At 52.0% G+C, this 6,669-nt stretch overlaps 1 protein-coding gene across 1 annotated transcript in view; it reads left to right on the top strand.

Moving 5' to 3' along the window:
- The first annotated feature begins 740 nt into the window (after positions 1-740).
- The window catches only part of LOC147729390 (uncharacterized), a 43,516-nt gene continuing 37,587 nt past the window's right edge, over positions 741-6,669 (top strand). The window contains exon 1 of the mRNA XM_086959693.1: positions 741-907. The gene's annotated coding sequence lies outside the window, so the exon portion shown is untranslated. The remainder of the gene's footprint in view (positions 908-6,669) is intronic.

Genomic DNA, 6,669 nt, shown 5'->3' with positions numbered 1-6,669 from the left:
AGCCACCATTGGACACACTTTATAGTCTGGAGCAATCTGATTGGATCATGAATTCACAACTGGTCTGAGCAGGGGCCCCTAAATGTTCATCCAGGGCCCCCAAAATCCTTAAGATGTCCCAGTCTCCCCCATCCTCTTCCTCTCTTTCCATCCATCCATCTAACTCCTCCCCCAACCCCACAAGGAGAAGCAGGGGGCCCCTCCCACCAGGAGAGGCAGCAGCAGTCCTCCAGGGAGGGGTTTATTCTGTATTTATTGTAGGATGTTTGCAAAGCTGAAGGAGGCCGGGGGAGTCGAGGCGCCTCGAATTAAACGTTTATTAACACAAGAAGAGACACACAGTATCACCCCCAGAGGGACAGACTTCAGGAGTGGGGTACAGGGGGAGGGGGGGGGGGCAGTGTCAGCTGCACAAGACACGATCATCAGCACAAGCCAGAAATACCCCAGAGATCTGCCCCCACCAGAGAGGACACTTCAGGGTTAAAGGTCACTTTTGGGGGAACGGATCATTGAGGGTGGGGGGGGGGGGGGGGCAGCATCACCGGAGCCAGGCCCCGGGGCTGAAAGATGGAAATGGATCCGGACTTCCCTCATTCTCGTGTGTAGCGCCTCGAGTCTGGGGTGTGGTATTAAAGCGCCTCGGTCCGAGCCACAGTCCTGCCCCGGGGGGCGCCTCTGGGCATGTCCAGGGGAGCAGTGTCTCTCTTCAGGGCCTGTGCAGAGCGCCCCGAGGCTCAGGGCGGAGTCAGAGGCGCTGTATGGGGTGGAATGAACTCTGGGCTCCTCTCCTCTTTCCTTAATGAGAATCCTTCACCGAGAGGCCTGTCCAGAGGAGGGCAGAGGAGGAGAGGCCTTTCCAGAGGAGGGGCAGAGGAGGAGAGGCCTGTCCTGGGGTGCAGAGGAGGTGAGGCCTGTCCTGGGGTGCAGAGGAGGAGAGGCCTGTCCAGAGGAGGGGCAGAGGAGGAGAGGCCTGTCCAGAGGAGGGGCAGAGGAGGAGAGGCCTGTCCTGGGGTGCAGAGGAGGAGAGGTCTGTCCAGAGGAGGGGCAGAGGAGGAGAGGCCTGTCCAGAGGAGAGGCAGAGGAGGTGAGGCCTGTCCTGGGGTGCAGAGGAGGAGGGGCCTGTCCAGAGGAGGGGCAGAGGAGGAGAGGCCTGTCCAGAGGAGAGGCAGAGGAGGAGAGGCCTGTCGTTGGGTGCAGAGGAGGAGAGGTCTGTCCAGAGGAGGGGCAGAGGAGGAGAGGCCTGTCCAGAGGAGAGGCAGAGGAGGTGAGGCCTGTCCTGGGGTGCAGAGGAGGAGAGGCCTGTCCAGGTGGAGGGGCAGAGGAGGAGAGGCCTGTCCAGAGGAGGGGCAGAGGAGGGGCCTGTCCAGGGGAGGGACAGAGGAGGTGAGGCCTGTCCAGGGGGCGCAGAGGAGGAGAGAGGCCTGTCCAGAGGAGAGGTAGAGGAGGAGAGGCCTGTCCAGAGGAGAGGCAGAGGAGGTGAGGCCTGTCCAGAGGAGGGGCAGAGGAGGTGAGGCCTGTCCCTAGGAGGGGTAGAGGAGGTGAGGCCTGTCCAGGGGTGCAGAGGAAGAGAGACCTGTCCAGGGGTGCAGAGGAGGAGAGGCCTGTCCGTGGATGCAGAGGAGGTGAGACCTGACGAGGGGGAAGAGGGGGAGGGGCCTGTCCAGGGGTGCAGACGAGGAGAGGCCTGTCCAGGGGGAAGAGGAGGAGAGGCCTGTCCAGGGGTACAGAGGAGGTGAGGCCTGTCCAGGGGTGCAGACGGGGAGAGGCCTGTCCAGGGGTGCAGAGGAGGAGAGGCCTGTCCTGAGGGGTACAGAGGAGGAGATGCCTGTCCAGGGGTACGGAGGAGGAGAGGCCTGTCCAGGGAGAGCAGAGGAGGAGAGGCCTGTCCAGGGAGTGCAGAGGAGGAGAGGCCTGTCTGTGGAGGCAGAGGAGGGAAGACCTGTCTGTGGATGCAGAGGAGGTAAGACCTGTCCAGGAAGCAGAGGAGGAGAGGCCTGTCCAGGGGTGCAGAGGAGGAGAGGCCTGTCCAGGGGTGCAGAGGAGCTGAGGCCTGCCCAATGGTGCAGAGGAGGTGAGGCCTGTCCAGGGGTGCAGTGGAGGCGAGGCCTGTCCAGGGGTGCAGAGGAGGAGAGGCCTTTCCAGGGGTGCAGAGGAGGTGAGGCCTGTCCAGGGGTAGAGTAGTTGGGGCCTTTCCAGGGGTGCAGAGGAGGAGAGGCCTGTCCAGGGGTGCAGAGGAGAAGAGACCTGTCCAGGGAGTGCAGAGGAAGAGAGGCCTGTCCAGGGAGTGCAGAGGAGGAGAGGCCTGTCCGTGGATGCAGAGGAGGTGAGACCTGTCCAGGGGGAAGAGGAGGAGAGGCCTGTCCTGGGGTACAGACGAGGAGAGGCCTGTCCAGGGGTGCAGAGGAGGTGAGACCTGTCCAGGGGGAAGAGGAGGAGAGGCCTGTCCAGGGGTGCAGAGGAGGAGAGGCCTGTCCAGGGGTGCAGAGGAGGTGAGGCCTGTCCAGGGGTTCAGAGGAGGTGAGGACTGTTCAGGGGTTGGAGTTCTGGACTTTTTGGTTCCGTCCAGAGGTGTCAGGGAACAACACCCAAAGACCCCGGAGTCCCACCTGCCTTGGTGCACAAATGAACAGAAACACGGGCTTCTCGATGGTGGCGTCAAAGACCAAAGGTTTATTACTGCAGGGACACAGAAGTCACAGATACTACACACGGGCAGTAACCAGGAGCCTGTTCAATTTGTACAAAGCGGGTTGCTCCTTATATACTAAATTTTAAGCTGGGGGCGAATTCTTTACATGTAATACATTCCCAAAACCTTTGTGTCTAAAACAATAAATATTTGGGCGTTACACAGGAACCGTCGATAATATCTGAGGCCAAACATTGCGAAGAGAGGGGTTCCCACTAGTTTGTCACAATTCCCTGTCAATATTGCATTCAGGACCCGGACCGCCTCATCGTAAAGTTCGTTACCTCCCCCTAATAAAGATTCAGAAAGAAAGAAACAGAGCCAGGTGTGGAAGATAGAAAAGTGGGATAAGGGATGTTTGTGGGTTGTAAATGGGCAAGGCTACCGGCTTCAGCCGCCTAATCATGATCAGGACAATGGACACGAAGACCAGTTTGGCAGGACTGGCCTCGGGCAGAGGAGGTAGCCTTTGTCGAGTCATGCAGCTACAGCGTGATCTGGTTTAAGGTGCACGTGTCATGAAAGAGGTGAATCTCCGGCTAAAGTTACGTGTCCTTAATCGAAATGAAGTGATCAGAGGCTATTGCATATGTGAGGGCAAGAAACACAAAATGGCGGCCATGATCTCAGATGGATGCCGTGGGTAGATCAGAAATGTGTTTATAAAAGGAGTGCTCTTGCTCGTAGCATAGCGAAAACACCAGGATATACTAAATGGATCATTTGCGGTTCGCTGATACCAATATTATGTATTTCCGACAAACTTGAAAACACGGGTTCAAATCGTCACGGAACCGTCACGGAACCTCAGACCCTCCTTTTGCCCTTACATAGGCAATTACTCAGTCTATGTCAGAATCTAGTTCTATGCTCATCAGGTCAGTGACATGCTGTTGTATCATCATCCTTTCTCGTGTCTTTTCTCCAAACGTAGGTGGCTTTCTGAGACAAGTTGCAGCACAAAGACTACACAGAGCAGGACCACATTGGATAATCAGACAACATGAGAATAGGAATACTAAGATGACACCAATGACCATTAGAACCTTCCATCCCCACGCTGATATCAGAGTCCAAAACCACTCCATGAAGGACCAGTTTCCCTTGTCTACATGTATGGAGTCTGAAATCTTGTGCAACTTAGAGATCGCCTCATAGACTGTTGGAGCATTATTAGGAATAAAGACACAGCAGCTCGATTGGATCATTCTGCATACCCCACCTCGATCTGCAAGTATAACGTCTAGAACCATACGGTTCTGCAACGTCATGAGCCTATCCGCCTGAAGCTCAGCTGTCAGATTGCTAAGGGCACCAGCAGTTTCGGTAATAGTAGATTCAACTACCCGTGTTAGCTGACGTATGTTTCTACTATTGGCCATAGGCCCCCAGAACGGAAGGAAGCCTTTGAAGAAGTCTCCAGCTTCCTGACCAGCGGTATCTTCCTTGCTGAAGACACCTCTCGCTACTCTGGTTCTGTGGTAATCAGATGAAGCAGTGTATGTCGGAGGCAACAATCGAGCAATATAACATGATCCTGAAAAGTCGGCAGGCAACCATGTATAAGCTCTGTCTCGACAAATGAAGTAGGTACCCCTAGCAGTAAGAAAGGCAGGGGAAGAGTTAGCCGGAAACACGTAAGTCTCTACGCACTCACTCTTCCCTAGCTGAGCTCTCGGATTTCTCCCGTTACCTTGCAAACAGACCTGACCTCGGTGAGGTACGACCCAGATTGGAGTTGAGCTTTTACGCTTGCTTTCTCCTAAACTAAGGCGATACTCTGAAGTATTCCAACTTAAATATACTCGCAATTCGTCTCTAGGGTAAGATGGAGTATTATTGACGTCCTTGACCATGTCAATAATTCCCTGGACTAAGGCTTTGTTAGCAGAGTTATATTTAGTGGAACGCGGTGGACGTGGAGGATAGGTTTCAAGGGCATAAGCAAAGATGGTTTGGAAGGCCTGAAATGATCCATTATAGCTGTAAGGCAAAACCAGATAGGGAATACCTTTATCCATAGTGTGGGGTATCAAGCCACACACCCAGCAGTCTGTAGTGTTAACTACCAGTTGGTGTTGGTGCAAGAGCTGTACAAAAGTGTTGTTGGTGAACTCTGAGCGTCGGGCTTGCTCATGTTCCGGAAACGAGTGAAAAGAGTGTATAGAAGAAACAGTAGAAATAGCAGGATCAAGGGGAGGTACTGTAGAAACTGGCACAAAAATTAAATTTATACTAAAGACGATTCCACCCACCAATGTTGCTAAGACAATCAAAAATGTAATGGCACATTGCATCAAAAAGCATTTGCTATGAAGAATTCTATTAAGTCTGTTTCTGCGAACATAAATCACATTCTCTCGTTGCAGCGCAGGAAGCTCCATCTTCTACAATCTGCTCGCGACCACTGATGATGTGTACGTAGATGAAAATGCCTCTATCAGCTCTGGGAGTTCCCAGAACCAACAGAAAGATCGACCTTGTGTCAGACCCCTGCAAATTCAAACTAGGCACACAGCCACGACCCTACGGCTACCCAGACGGCAAGGCAATTTTAAAAACAATAAACAATAGCAAACTTCCTGGCTGAAGGCAAAAGTTCAATATATATCAAAATCACAATATGCAGTTGCCTGCTTTATTTGTCCATTTTATGGCTTCTTAGGTTATATCTCTGCTTCGCTGGTACTGTCTGATCGGAAAATAGTGTATCACTAGCAGCTGTTGCAGAGTTTAAGTTCGCAGATAGCAAAGTTTCTTCTGATGCTGGAGACAAATGTTCAGTGTTCAAAGGAGTCTTTTCAGGAGGAGAGTCAGATTTTGGAGTGTCAGTAATCAATTCGGCATCGCTGAAAGAGATGAACTTCGGTGTGCTTTCAGATTCGGAGGGACCAATTCCCTTTTTCACCCAGTCGTCGTAAGGGAGCGGCAAAGGAACACGCTTAACATGAGATGCGTGTATCCAGTGCTTACGGCCAGCTACACGAACTGCTGTCCTCGTTGCCAGTAAGATCTGAAAAGGCCCCACAAATCTCGGCTGAAGGTTCTTTGTCCTCGCGAAGTTCTTGATGACAACCAGATCTCCTGGTTTCAGCTGATGCCCTGGACTCTCCGGAGGTTTTGGCAAAGCATCGAAAACCTGTTGATGAATAAGACTCAATTTAGCAGTCAAGTCGTAAAGGTAGTCTATCAACATAGGATATTCTATGGAGCAAAATTCTTTAGGCCTTGGTACACCCCAGATATTTGCCGGGCGACCAAAGACTATCTCGTAAGGGCTAAGCCCTATTCTAGAATGTACTGTTGCTCTCGTTGATAACAAGGCCAAAGGAAGTGCGTCTGGCCAGGCTAAACCTGTGGATGCTTGTATTTTGGCTATTTTCAGCTTGAGGGTGCCATTGTAACCCTCGACTAAACCAGCAGACTGGGGATGGTTTGCACTGTGAAATTTCTGTTTCAATCCTAGGCCGGCACACACACTCTGCATAACTTTCCCTATAAACTCACTTCCGTTATCTGACCATACAATCCGTGGCATTCCATATCTAGGGAAAAATTCTTTGAGAAGAATTTTGGCAGTTGATAGGGCAGTATTGCCCTTTAATGGATATGCTTCTATCCACCTGGAAAAAGCACAGACTACCACCAGGACATACTTCAAATTATTGCAGCGCTCCATGTGAATGAAGTCTAACTGAATCACTTCAAAGGGGCAGGAAGGAGGAGCGAAATGACCAGCTGGAGTTGGAGTTCCCTTGCCAGGATTATGCATCAAACACACCATACAATTTTTCACCACTCTCTCTGCACACTTACTGATTCCCTCATTCTTCCAGACCGGAGCTAACATCTTACATATCCCTTTAGAACTTATATGCGCTACTCCATGCGCCATCGTCACTACTGCAAGCACATACGCATCGGGCAACATCCAACGCTGCTGTTCTGTCAAATCAATCCAACATCCATTCGAGTCC

Source organism: Lissotriton vulgaris, chromosome 2_2, assembly GCF_964263255.1.
Source record: "Lissotriton vulgaris chromosome 2_2, aLisVul1.2, whole genome shotgun sequence".
NCBI lineage: Eukaryota > Metazoa > Chordata > Amphibia > Caudata > Salamandridae > Lissotriton > Lissotriton vulgaris.
Note: the sequence above shows the minus strand (reverse complement) of the source record. Positions and strands in the feature narration are given on the sequence as shown.